The sequence below is a fragment of the Macaca mulatta genome, chromosome 3 (genome assembly GCF_049350105.2).
Source record: "Macaca mulatta isolate MMU2019108-1 chromosome 3, T2T-MMU8v2.0, whole genome shotgun sequence".
Lineage (NCBI taxonomy): Eukaryota > Metazoa > Chordata > Mammalia > Primates > Cercopithecidae > Macaca > Macaca mulatta.
Window position 1 is genome coordinate 48593073 of NC_133408.1, and position 14435 is coordinate 48607507.

Here is a 14435-nt window from a genome sequence, read left to right on the forward strand (position 1 = left end):
GCAGGGGCCGACGGGACTCGGCCACTTCCGGCGCGCGCGGCGGAAAGTGGGCGCGTCTGTGACTGGGTGGGGGTTGGAGAGAAGTCACAAAGCCCGGGCTGCAGACGCGGTTCTGCAGGGTTGGCCTCTATTTCTTTTAGAGACAGGGTTTCACTCTGTCGCTCAGGCTGGAGGGCGGTGGCGCGATCTCGGCTCACTGTAGCCTCCAACTTCTGGGCCCAAACGATCCTTCTGCCTCAGCCTCCCGAGTAGCTGGCGCTACAGGCACACGCCATCACGTCCGACTAATTTTTAAAATTTTTGTATTTGTAAGACCGGGTTTTGCTATGTTGCCCAGGCTGTTTTCGAACTCCTGGGCTGAAACGATCCTCCCACCTCCACCTCACCAAAATTCTGGGACTGCAAGCCCGTTCCATCAGTCTCGGTAGAGACGCGGAAAGCAAGACTCCAGGAGGGGGCGGAATGGCCGTTTCCAAATTGTTGTTTCTCCCAATAATCTCGAGAGCTCAGACAGGCCATACAAGTGCCAAGCTGGCCTTGGAACTAGGCCTTGACTCCTTTATCACTGTGGCATGATATCACTGTGGCTGTCCACTTGGGAGCCGATTTATCATAGCTGTGACCCAGCTTAAAAAAGCTCAGGTGAAAGTCTGGTTTCTGTAAAAGGATTCACCACTCACTATCATTCGTCTGACCTAGGTGAAACCAAAGAGATGATGGCTGGAATCCTTTAGTCAGTGCAGGTGTCTAGAAACATTGCTGCTAAATTCAGTCAGGTCAGTCTGAAAATACAGAGTCAAGTCAGAATTTCGGATAAGGCCATGATATTAAATGTCTCTGTGCGGAGAGTGCCGGTGCAAAATATTCTGGCCCACAAAGGGCTGACAAGACAAAAATTCCTCGTCAACCCACTATCAAATCTTTAACCTTCGGTAACATAGTTACATAGTCTTTGTATTGAAAAGAACTGCTTGGCCAACCTCCGTGGCCCAGGCCTGTAATCCCAGCACTTTGGGAGGCCGAGGCTGGTGGATCGCTTGAGGTCTGGAGTTCGAGACCAGCCTGGCCAACATGGTGAAAACTGTCTCTACTAAAAATACAAAAATTAGCCGGGTGTGGTGGCACGCACCTGTAATGCCAGCTACTCAGGAGGCTGAGGCAGGAGAATCACTTGAACCAGGGAGGCAGAGGTTGCAGTGAGCCAAGATGGCATCACCATACTCCAGCTTGGGTGACAGAGCAAGACTCTGTCTCAAAATAAATAAATAAAAATAAATAACTGCTGAGTGAACAGTAAGGAAGAGTTCTTAATTTCAGCATGTCATTGTTGATGGATTAAATTAATATCTTTTTTTCTTTTCTTTTTTTTTTTTTGAGACAGGGTCTTGCTGTGTTGCCCAGGCTGGAGTGCAGTGGTGTGATCTCAGTTCACTGCAACCTCCGCCTTCTGGTTTCAAGTGTTACTCCTGCCTCAGCCTCCCGAGTAGCTGAGATTACAGGTGCACGCTACCATGCCTGGCTAATTTTTGTATTTTTAGTAGAGACGGGGTTTTGCCATGTTGGCCAGGCTAGTCTCAAACTACTGACCTCATGATCTGCTTGCCTCGGCTTCCCAAAGTGCTGGGATTACAGACATGAGCCACTGTGCCCAGCCAGTCCTCATTTTATTTTATTTATTTTTTATTTATTTATTTTTTTTGAGACGGAGTCTCACGCTGTTGCCCAGGCTGGAGTGCAGTGGCGCGATCTCGGCTCACTGCAAGCTCCGCCTCCCGGGTTCCCGCCATTCTCCTGCCTCAGCCTCCTGAGTAGCTGGGACTACAGGCGCCCGCCACCGCGCCCGGCTAATTTTTTGTATTTTTAGTAGAGACGGGGTTTCACTGTGGTCTCGATCTCCTGACCTTGTGATCCGCCCGCCTCGGCCTCCCAAAGTGCTGGGATTACAGGCTTGAGCCACCGCGCCCGGCCCAGTCCTCATTTTAAAAGGTATCCATTTTTTTTTTTTTTGAGACAGGGTCTTGCTCTGTTGTCCAGGCTGGAGTGCAGTGGTGCGATCATAGCTCACTGCAGCCTTGACCTCCTGGCCTCAAGAGATCCTCCCACCTCAGCCTCCCAAGTAGCTGGGACTACAGGCACGTGCCCTACATCTGTTTTTTTTTTTTTAAATTTTGTGTAGAGATGGGGTCTTGTCATGTTGCCCAGGCTAGTCTCGAACTCCTGACCTCAAGCGATCCTCCCCTCTCAGCCTCCCAAACTGCTGGGATTACAGGTGTGACCCACGATGCCTGGATTTGCTTTCCTGTTTTATACACTGGTTTACAATCTGGATTCACTTTGATGCTCAAATTGCCGTTGATATGGCCACTGGGAATGTTGTCAAGCTGGTTTCTGCATCTTTTTGAAATGTCTTTCTGTGAGCCATTCCTTTCTTTTTTGGCGCCCGTACATGTTCCCAGGGGGTTATTTTATTACTATTGCTTTATAATCACCATATACTATATACATTCTTTTTCTATGTATTAAAAAATTTAAAGATTCAAAAGTTCAAGGAAACGAAAAAGAAGTTGTTCCTTTTCACACCTGGGAAAATTGGGGAAAATTTTGCTCCTCCTATTTTTGGCATGAAACATACACTCTTAGGTCTCTGGCCCTGGCTTTGGGAGAACTGGTGCCAGGCACAGGGGTAGGTGCTGGGTTCTGGAGGTGGTTCTGCACAGTCCCTTTGCCCTGGTAGCATCTAGGCCAGATGGGGAGAGCAGCCTGTGGAGTGCAGCTTGTCAAGTGTTTTCCCATGCACAGGCTTTCTTTTCCTTTTTTTTTTTTTTTTGAGATGGAGTCTCACTCTGTCGCCCAGGCTGGAGTGCAGTGGCATGATCTCGGCTCACTGCAACCTCTGCCTCCCAGGTTCAAGCGATTCTCCTGCCTCAGTTTCCTGAGTAGCTGGGATTACAGGTGTGTGCCACCACGCGCCACTAATTTTTGTATTTTTAGTAGAGACGGGGTTTCATGATGTTGGTCACGTTGGTCTCAAACCCCTGACCTCAAGTCCTGTCTGATCTGCCTGCCTCGGCCTCTGAAAGTGCTGGCATTACAGGCCTGAGCCACTGAGCCCAGCCCCATGTACAGTTTAATTTTCATTTGCAAATGGAGCTATTACAGTGAGGCAAAGTATGAGTATCCTAAATCGATATCAGGGAGGAGGCAGGAACCATGGGCTTTCAGCAGCTCCAGTTCTCCTTTCTTTTATTTTCTTCTTTTTCTTTTTTTTTTTTTCTTTTTTTTTTTTGAGATGGAGTCTTGCACTGTCACCCAGGCTGGAGTGCAGTGGCGAGATCTCGGTTCACTGCAATGTCTACCTCCTCGGTTCAAGTGATTACCCTGCCTCAACCTCTTGAGTAGCTGGAATTACAGGCATGTACCATCATGTCCGGCTAAGTTTTGTATTTTTAGTAACAACAGGGCTTCACCATGTTGGCCAGGCTGGTGTCAAACTGCTGACCTCATGGGATCCGCCCGCCTCGGCCTCCCAAAGTGCTGGGATCACAGGCGTGAGCTGCTGCGCCCGGCCCAGTTCTCCTTTCTATTTATAAAGATGCCATTTGCCCTCTGTGCACAGTAATGGTTTTGCCTCTTGCCAGGTCCAGAGTCCAGGCTTCCTCACCTTGGTGTTTACCTCATTGCACTGGGTGGAAGTTTGTGTGCTACATTTCTTAACAACACATGCCTTCACTGAAGGGTATCTTTGGTGTTTGGGTCCACTGATCACAACTCTAAGCCTGGTACACCATAGATGCTCAATAGTGTTGGTTCTGGGCCAGTGCAGTGGCTCACGCATGGAATCCCAGCACTTTGGGAGACTGAGGTGGGAGGATCACTTGACACCAGGCGTTTGAAACCAGCCTGGGCAATAAGCAAGACCCTGTGTCCACACACATACACACACACACACACACACACACACACACACACACACACACACAATCAGCCAGGTATGGTGGAATCCCAGCTACTGGGGAGGCTGAGGTGAGAGGATCACTTGAGCCTGGAAACTTGAGGCTGCAGTGAGCCATGATCGTGCCATTGCACTGTAGCCTCAGTGACAGAACGAGACCCTGACTCAAAAAAATAATATTAAGCCGGGAGCGGTGGCTCACATATGTAATACAGATGTGATTTTGGGAGGCTGAGGTGGGTGGATCACCTGAGGTCAGGAGTTGGAGACCAGCCTGGCCGATATTGTGAAACCCCTGTCTCTACTAAAAATACAAAAATTAGCCGGGCGTTTTGGTGGGAACCTGTAATCCCAGCTACCTGGGAGGCTAGGCAGGACATTTGCTTGAACCCAGGGGGCGGATGGAGGTCACAGTGAGTGGAGATCATGCCACTGCACTGCAGCCTGGGTGACAAAGCAAGACTCTGTCTCAAAAAAAAAAAAAAAAAGGGCGTGCGTGGTGGCTCATGCCTGTAATCCCAGCACTTTGGGAGGCTGAGGCAGGCAGATCACCTGAGGTCAGGAGTTCGAGACCAGCCTGGTGCAACATGGTGAAACCCCATCTCTACTAAAAATACAAAATTAGTCAGATGTGGTGGTGCACGCCTGTAGTCCCAGCTACTCGGGAGGCTGAGGCAGGAGAATCGCTTGAACCTGGGAGGCAGAGGTTGCAGTGAGCTGTGATAGTGCCACTGCACTCCCACCTGGGCAACAGAGTGAGACTCCATCTCAAAAAAAAAAAAAAAAAGATAAAAGATGTGTAAGTTTCATCTTCCCCTTCATAACACACACATAGAAACACATACATACTCATTTACTCTATAAATATTTAAGTTAATGAATGTTCCCTTAATCCTCCCAAGAGCCTTTAGTTTTTGGTCCAGGTGAGAGAAATAAAAAATATGAAATGCTTTACATTTCTTCAATATATGTGCTGTATACATTTGGGATGATTATTGTAAATTATTGAAATACTTTTGCTTTATGACTTTCATTTTAATTAGAAGAGGTTGACTTCAGACAGCTTAATACACAGCCTTTGATTGTAAAGTGAGCAATAGATCATTAGCGGGGGTGAGAACTGGGTGAACTCAGAGTCATTTTTCTCCTCCTTCTGTGTTTCAATGCAATAAAATCTTTCTCTTGCATAAAACCTAAAGAAATAAGTTTGACATATTTCAAATCCCTTCTATAAATTGTTGAAAAGATTTAATATAACCCCCAGCCATAAAATCTTTAATTTGAGTTGACCCTCCATGGTCTCAATGATTACACATGCAGTTTTTATTACTAAAGAATAAATTGTGGGTTTCCTGTGACTCAAGGGAATCAAATGCCCTTCAATCACCTTCTGCAACGCGAGGATTTGAACCTTTTCCGTTCAACTCTTGAAGACGGGAATTTCACAAAATGGTTTGTAACCTGGAAATATTTTGCCCCCTATGAATGCTGTCATCTTTTTTTTTTTTTAATTTAAAAAAAGGAATAAAGCTCTAGCCAGAGATGATGTCCAGCAAGTTTGGTTTAGGACAAATCGATGTAAAAATGACTTTTCATCAATTCCCATTAGAAAGCCTGAGCTATTCTTTCAATATAAAAAATATTTCCTAGCCAACTGAAGATAAAGCTTTTGGCAAAGCAGTGAAACAGGGATACAGCTGGACCAGCAGCCTGTAGCCTGCATTTGGCCGTGTCCTGTAGAAGGGATTTTGGGAGGCAGTGTTGTGTCATGGAAAGAGTACCAATTTTGGAGTAAGACAATTTGAAATTAGGTGAGTGAGGCCGGGCGTGGTGGCTCACACCTGTAATCCTAGCACTTTGGGAGGCCAAGGTGGGCAGATGGCTTGAGGCTAAGAGTTCAAGACCAGCCTGGTTGCCGGGTGCAGTGACTCACGCCTGTAATCCCAGCACTTTGGGAAGCTGAGGCGGGCGGATCACGAGGTTAGGAGATCAAGACCATCCTGGCTAACACGGTGAAACCCCGTCTCTACTAAAAATACAAAAAATTAGCCAGGTGTGGTGGCGGGCGCCTGAGGCAGGAGAATGGCGTGAACCCAGGAGGTGGAGCTTGCAGTGAACCGAGATCGTGCTACTGCACTCCAGCCTGGGTGAGAGCGAGACTCTGTCTCAAAAAAAGAAAAAAAAAAAGACCAGCCTGGCAAACATGGTGAAACCCTGTCTCTACTAAAAATGCAAAAGTTAGCCAAGTGTGGTGGCAGATGCCTGTAATCACAGCTACTCAGGAGGCTGAGGTGGGAGAATCACTTGAACCCAGAAAGTGGAGGTTGCAGTGAACCGAGATTGCACCATTGCACTCCAGCCAGCCTGGGCGACAAGAGCGAGACCCTGTCTCAAAAAAAAGAAAAAACAAACAAACAAATAAACAAACACCAAAACAAGCAAAAAACAAACCATACCTGAGACTGGGTAATTTATAAAGAAAAGAGGTTTAGACCAGGCACGGTGGCTCACACCTGTAATCCTAGCACTTTGGGAGGCCAAGGCTGGTGGGCAGATCACGAGGTCAGGAGTTCAAGACCAGCCTGTCCAACATGGTGAAATCCCGTCTCTACTAAAAATACAAAAATTAGCTGGGCATGGTGGTGCACATCTGTAATCCCAGCTTCTCGGGAGGCTGAGGTAGGAGAATTTCTTGAACACGGGAGGTGGAGGTTGCAGTGGGCCGAGATCGCACCACTGCACTCCAGCCTGGGCGACAGAGCTGTCTGAAAAAAAAGAAAAGAAAAGAAAAGAGGTTTAATTGGCTGACAGTTCTACAGACTGTATAGGCTTCTGCTTCGGGGAAGGCCTCAGCAAACTTATAATCATCGTGGAAGGTGAAGGAGAAGCAAGCACATCTTACACGGCAGAAGCAGGTAGAAGAGAGTGGGTGAAGGGGACGTGCCACACAGTTTTAAACAGCCAGATCTCATGAGAATTCTATCACGAGACAGTACTATGGGGATGGTGCTAAACCGTTAGAAACCACCCGCCACCCACCATGATCTAATCACCTCCCACCAGGCCACTCCTCCAGCACTGGGGATTACAGTGCTTTATGAGATTTGGGTGGGCACACATACCCAAACCATATCGACAGGTCAACCCTATTCCATGCAGGAGGGGATGACAAAAGAGCATGAATATCAGGGGGTGAGAATTACTGGAGCCATCTTGGATGCTGGTTTCCACTAAGCCCAAGAGTTTAAGAGATTTCTTTCTTTTTTCAATTTGAGACAGGGTCTTGCTCTGTTTCATAGGCTGGAGTGCAATGGTACAATCACGACTAACTGCAACCTTGACCTCCTGGAACTCAAGTGATTCTCCTCCCTCAGCCTCCCAGGTGTCTGGGGCCACAGGAGCGCCATCAGCACATTTGGCTAATTTTTTTTTTTTTTGTAGAGACAAGATTTTGCCATGTTGCCCAGGCTGATCTCACACTTCTGGCCTCAAGCTATCTGCCCACCTCAGCCTCCAAATTGCTGGGATTACAGATATGAGCCACCATGCCTTGTCTAAACACTTTTCTTCTATTTTTTTTTTTTTTTGAGACAGAGTTTCGCTCTTGTCGCCCAGGCTGGAGTGCAATGGCATGATCTTGGCTCACTGCAACCTCCGCCTCTGAGGTTCAAGCCATCCTCCTGCCTCAGCCCCCCCAGTAGCTGGGATTACAGGCGTCCACCACCACGCCTGGCTATTTTTTGCATTTTAGTAGAGAGGGTTGTCACCATGTTGGCCAGGCTGGTCTGGAACTCCTGACCTCAGGTGATCCGCCTTCCTCAGCCTCCCAAAGTGCTGGGATTACAGGTGTAAGCCACTGAGCCTGGCCTTCAGGTATGTCTTTATAGCAGTGTGAGAACAGTTACACCTGTGTAATCAATTAGATACTGAGGGATGTGTGACATCTGAGGATGGGTTATCAACAGGCATCACACCTTCCATCCACCATCTATTCTCTTGGATTATTCTCTCTGGTCCAAGCCAGCTGCCACATCTTGAGGACACAAGCAACCCTGTAGAGAGCTCCATGTGGTGAGAAACTGAGGCCTCCTGCCTACAGCTGGCATCCACACACCAATCAAGTGAGTGAACCACCATGAAAGTGAGACATCCAGCCCTGGTCAAGCCTTCAGATGACAGCAGCCCTGGTCAATATCTTTTTTCTTTTTGAGATTGGGAGCTGGGTGTGGTGGCTCATGCCTATAATCCCAGAACTTTGGGAGGCCGAGGCAGGTGGATTGCCTGAGGCCAGGAGTTCGAGACCAGCCTGGCCAACATGGTGAAACCCTGTCTCTACTAAAATTACAAAAATTAGCCAGGCATGGTGGTGTGTGCCTATAAATCCCAGCTACCTGGGAGGCTGAGGCAGGTGAACGACTTGAACCCGGGAGGTGGAGGTTGCAGTGAGCCAAGATCATGCCACTGTACTCCAGCCTGGGCGACAGAGTGAGACTCTGTTTCAAAAAAAAAAAAAGAGAGAGATTGTGTCTTCCTCTGTCATCCAGGCTGGAGTGCAGTGGCGCAATCAGCTTGCTGCAGCCTCAACCTCCCAAGCTTAAGTGATCCTCCCACCTCAGCCTCTGAGTGCCTAGGATTGCAGGCACACACCACTATGCCCAGCTAGGTTTTTTTTTTTTTTTGAGACGGAATCTTGCTCCGTCACCCAGGCTAGAGTGTAGTGGTGCGATCTCAGCTCACTGTAAGCTCCACGTCCGGGTTCACGCCATTCTCCTGCCTCAGCCTTCTGAGTAGCTGGGAATATAGGTGCCTGCCACCACGCCTGGCTACTTGTTTTTTGTATTTTTAGTAGAGACGGGGTTTCATCGTGTTAGCCAGGATGGTCTTGATATCCTGACCTCGTGGTCCGCTCGCGTCAGCCTCCCAAAGTGCTGGGATTACAGGTGTGAGCCACCACGCCCGGTCCAGGTAGATTTTTTAATTTGTTGTAGAGACAGAGTCTCACTATGTTGCCCAGGCTGGGCTCAAACTCGTGGGCTCAAGCTATCCTCCTGCCTCAACCTCCCAAAGTGCTAGGATTACAGGCAGAAGTCACTGCTCCCAGCCCCAGCCAATATCTTGACTACAGCTTCATGAGCAATCCTGAGCCATAACTGCCCAGCTAAGCTACTCCCAAATTCCTGACCCATAGAAACTGCGTGAGATAATAACTGTTTATTGTTCCTTTAGGTTGCTATGTTTTGGGAGAATTTGTTATGCAGCAATAGATAATTAATAGAGCTTCAGTTTTTCTCTCACTAAAATGGGGATCCTAGAATTGCTTGAACCCAGGAGGCAGAGGTTGCAGTGAGCCAAGATCGAGTGGATGGCGTGCCACTGTACTCTAGCCTGGGCAATAGCGTGAGAGTCTGTCCCCAAAATAAAATAAAACAAAATAAAATGAAATGAGGATCCTAAAACAAATTCTGTAGGAGGATTGAATGTGATGAGGCATGCAAGTTATTTAGTCTAATTCCTGGCACATGACAGATGGCTGATATCTGATAGCTATGATCACTTATAGCACTCACAGGCCTGTAGAATATTTTTGTGATGCTTTTTTTTTTTTTTTTTTGAGATGGAGTTTCGCTCTTGTTGCCCAGGCTGGAGTACAATGGCACGATCTCAGCTCACTGCAACCTCCATCTCCTGGGTTTCAGTGATTCTCCTGCCTCAACCTCCCGAGTAGCTGGGATTACAGGCATGCGCCACCACTCCTGGCTAATTTTGCATTTTTAGTAGACATAGGGTTTCTTCATGTTGGTCAGGCTGGTCTTAAACTCCCGACCTCAGGTGATCCATCTGCCTCAGGCTCCCAAAGTGCTGGGATTACAGGTGTCAGCCTCTGCGTCCGGCCTAATTTTTGTATTTTCAGTAGAGACAAGAATTCACCATGTTGGTCAGACTGTTCTTGAACTCCTGAGCTCAAATGATCCTCCTGCCTCGGCCTCCCAAAGTGCTGGGGTTATAGACATGAGCCACCATATCCAGTAACACTTGCTTTCCTAATGCCATTTCAAATTGGTTGCATTACTCCTTCTTGAGTCAGGCTTTAATCTTATATTTAACCAGGATAATCCTAGAGTCTTTTTTTTTCCCCTGAATAAAATTGCCTCCTTCATATAAAGCTGTTTTATTTTATTTTTATTTTTTATTTTTGAGATGGAGTCTCACTCTGTCACCTAGGCTGGAGTGCAGTGGCGTGACCTCGGCTCACTGCAAGCTCTGCCTCCCAGGTTCAAGCGATTCTCCTGCCTCAGTCTCCCGAGTAGCTGGGACTACAGGTGTGCACCCTCACGCTGGCTAATTTTTGTATTTTTAGTAGAGACGGGTTTTCACCATGTTGACCAGGCTGGTCTGGAACTCCTGAACTTGGGTAATCTGCATGCCTCGGCCTCCCAAAGTGCTGGGATTACAGGCGTGAGCCACTACACCTGATCTCTGTTTTTATTTTATTTATTTATTTATTTTTGAGACGGAGTCTCACTTTGTTGCTCAGACTGGAGGGAAGTGGCACTGTCTTGGCTCACTGCAACCTCCGTCTCCTGGGTACAAGTGATTCTCCTGCCTCAGCCTCCCAAGTAACTGGGATTACAGGTACATACCACCACACCCGGCTAATTTTTTTTCTTTCTTTCTTTTTTTTTTGAGACGGAGTCTCCCTCTGTCTCCCAGGCTGGAGTGCAGTGGCGTGATCTTAGCTCACTGCAACCTCTGTCCCCTGGGTTCAAGCGATTCTTCTGCCTTAGCCTCCCGAGTAGCTGGGACTACACGTGTGCACCACTATGCTGACTAATTTATGTATTTTTAGTAGAGATGGGGTTTCACCATATTGGCCAGGCTGGTCTCAAACTCCTGACATCATGATCAACCCGCCTCGGCCTCCCAAAGTGCTGGGATTACAGGTGTGAGCCACCACACCTAATCTCTATTTATTTTTTTATACAAATAAAATACTTTTAAAAAAACAGGCACACAACAATAAAACATTCGGTAGTTGTTTCTCATCAAAGATACACTTTGATATCTAAGTGCATGTCAACATTACATGGACCAGTCCACGATTGAACTGAGTATAGAAGTTTCCTTTTCGTCATGTGACTGCCACGCTGAAGGAAGACACACTTGGGTGTGGAGCAGAGCTGGGTGGATTTTGGCAGCCCCTCTTGGAGCAATGTTTTGGGAAAGACTCGTTTTCTACACAAAGCATCCCAGCCAACTGAGCAGACACATTCGTGGACCTTTTTTTTTTTTTTTTTTTTTTTTTTTTGAGACGGAGTCTCACGCTGTTGCCCAGGCTGGAGTGCAGTGGCGCGATCTCGGCTCACTGCAAGCTCCGCCTCCCGGGTTCCCGCCATTCTCCTGCCTCAGCCTCCTGAGTAGCTGGGACTACAGGCGCCCGCCACCGCGCCCGGCTAATTTTTTGTATTTTTAGTAGAGACGGGGTTTCAATGTGGTCTCGATCTCCTGACCTTGTGATCCGCCCGCCTCGGCCTCCCAAAGTGCTGGGATTACAGGCTTGAGCCACCGCGCCCGGCACATTCGTGGACCTTAATCTGGTCTGAAGTGCCCTGGGAATCCACCCGCACAGAACATTTCCTACATCCCTTGTCTTCAAAGCACTTTGCCACCGTTATCTAACCAATCTCCAGAGCAGGTTTTGGAAGGGAAGATGGTTTTCCTCAAGTCATGGTGCCTGCAAGTCAGGACAGCACCAGACAATGCGACCAGGAGCAGGAGGCTGTTTCCTGTGACTTTCCCCTCATCGGCTGCCCCTGGGAGAGTCCCCTGCTCTGTCGTGGACTCCGCCTGTTCCCTTCAAATATCTTGGTGGAAAGGGGGCTGGAAGTCACGTTCCCTAGTCTATGAGCTGAAACGCTTCATCTGTACCCATTGCCAGTGAAGGGGTTTCGTTCAGTCTAAACAATACCAGTATGACTTAGGGTAACTATAAGTCTTCTGATATTTTATTTTTATTTTTATTTTTTGAGATGGAATTTTCGCTCTTGTTGCCCAGGCTGGAGTGCAATGGCAAAATCTCGGCTCACTGCAACCTCCGCCTCTCGAGTTCAAGCAATTCTCCTGCCTCAGCCTCCTGAATAGCTAGGATTTGGCCGCGGGCGGTGGCTCACGCCTGTAATCTCAACACTTTGGGAGGCCGAGGTGGGCGGATCACCTGTGGTTGAGAGTTCGAGACCAGCCTGACCAACATGGAGAAACTTTGTCTCTACTGAAAATACAAAATTAGCCGGGCATGGTGGCATGTGCCTGTAATCCCAGCTACTCGAGAGGCTGAGGCAGGAGAATCGCTTGAACCTGGGAGGCAGAGGTTGTGGTGAGCCGAGATCATGCCATTGCATTCCAGCCTGGGCAACAAAAGAGAAACTCTGGCCGGGCGCGGTGGCTCAAGCCTGTAATCCCAGCACTTTGGGAGGCCGAGGCGGGTGGATCACGAGGTCAGGAGATCGAGACCATCCTGGCTAACATGGTGAAACCCCGTCTCTACTAAAAATACAAAAAACTAGCCGGGCGTGGTGGCGGGCGCCTGTAGTCCCAGCTACTCGGAGGCTGAGGCAGGAGAATGGCGTGAACCTGGGAGGCGGAGCTTGCAGTGAGCCGAGATCGCGCCACTGCACTCCAGCCTGGGTGACACAGCGCGAGACTCCGTCTCAAAAAAAAAAAAAAAAAAAAAAAGAGAAACTCTGTCTCAAAAAAGAAAAAAAAAAATAGAGATGGGCCTGGGCTAGGCGGCTCACGCCTGTCATCATAGCTCTTTGGGAGGCGGGAGGATCGCTTGAGCTCACAAGTTTGAGACCAGCCTAGGTAACGTGGCAAAACCCCGTTTCTACAAAACAATGCAAAAATTAGCCAGGCATGGTAACGAATCCCTGTAGTTCCAGCTACTTAGAAGATGGAGGTGGGAGAATCACTTGAGCCTGGGAAGCGGAGGTTGCAGTGAGTCGAGATTGTGCCAATGCACTCCAGCCTGGGCAACAGAGTGAGACTCTGTCTCAAAATAAATAAAAAAAAATAAAAATAGAGACTGGATCTTGCTATGTCACCCAGCCTGGTCTTGAACCCCTGGGTTCAAGTGATCCTCCTGCCTTGGCCTCTCAAAGTGCTGTGATTACAGGTGTGAGCCACTGAGCCCAACCTATGAATGTAAGTCTTTTTTTTTTTTTTTTTTTTTGAGACGGAGTCTGGCTCTGCCGCCCAGGCTGGAGTGCAGTGGCCGGATCTCAGCTCACTGCAGGCTCCGCCTCCCGGGTTCACGCAATTCTCCTGCCTCAGCCTCCCCAGTAGCTGGGACTACAGGCGCCCGCCACCTCGCCCGGCTAGTTTTTTTTGTATTTTTTAGTAGAGACGGGGTTTCACCGTGTCAGCCAGGATGGTCTCGATCTCCTGACCTCGTGATCCGCCCGCCTCGGCCTCCCAAAGTGCTGGGATTACAGGCTTGAGCCACCGCGCCCGGCGAATGTAAGTCTTGTCTGAACCTCTGTAAAATAGGAATAGTCGTCCATATGTCATGGGATTATTGGGAAGATAAAATGAGATCACGTGAGACCATGTGAAGATGATTGGCACATGGTAGCCAGACATTAATTCACTCAGGCAAAACAACCAACCACCCAATGAACCAACCAATCAAACAAACCAAACACGGTGGCTCACGCCTGTTACCCCAGCACTTTGGGAGGCCGAGGCAGGTGGATTGCTTGAGGCCAGGAGTTTGAGACTAGCCTGGCCAACGTGGTGAAACCCCGTCTGTACTAAAAATACAAAAATTAGCCAGGCATGGTGGCATATGCCTGTGATCCCAGTTACTCGGGAGGCCGAGGCACGAGAATCACTTGAACCTGAGAGGCAGAGGTTGCAGTGAGCTGAGATTATGCCGCTGCACTCCCGCCTGGGCGACAGAATGAGACTTTGTCTCAAAAACAAACAAAACAAAACAAAACTGAAAACCCCAAACAAATAAGCCAAACAGCAGCAGCAGCAACAATAACAAAATGGCTTGATTCCATCAGTTCAGTGCTATCAGAAAAGCTTCACAATTCAGGCTGGAGCATGGCTGTCTCAGCTGTCTGGATGGGTTGCTGTGAGAGGCAGTGATGAAGGTATATGGGGTTTGGATCTATGCAGCCAGATGGCCTGAATTCAAAGCTTGGCTCCACCACTTCCCAGATGGGTGACGCCGGACTGGTTACTCAAGTGCTTTGGCCTCAGTTTTTCTGCCTGTAAAATGGTCATAATAACAACACCCTTGCCAGGCACAGTGGCTCACGCTTGTAATCTCAGCGCTTTGACAGGTTGAGGCAGGCGGATCGCTTGAGGCCAGGTGTTTGGGACGAGCATGGCCAACACAGCGAAGCCCCATCTCTACTAAAAATACAAAAAAAAATTAGCCAGGTGTGGTGGCACATGCCTGTAATCCCAGTTACTCCGG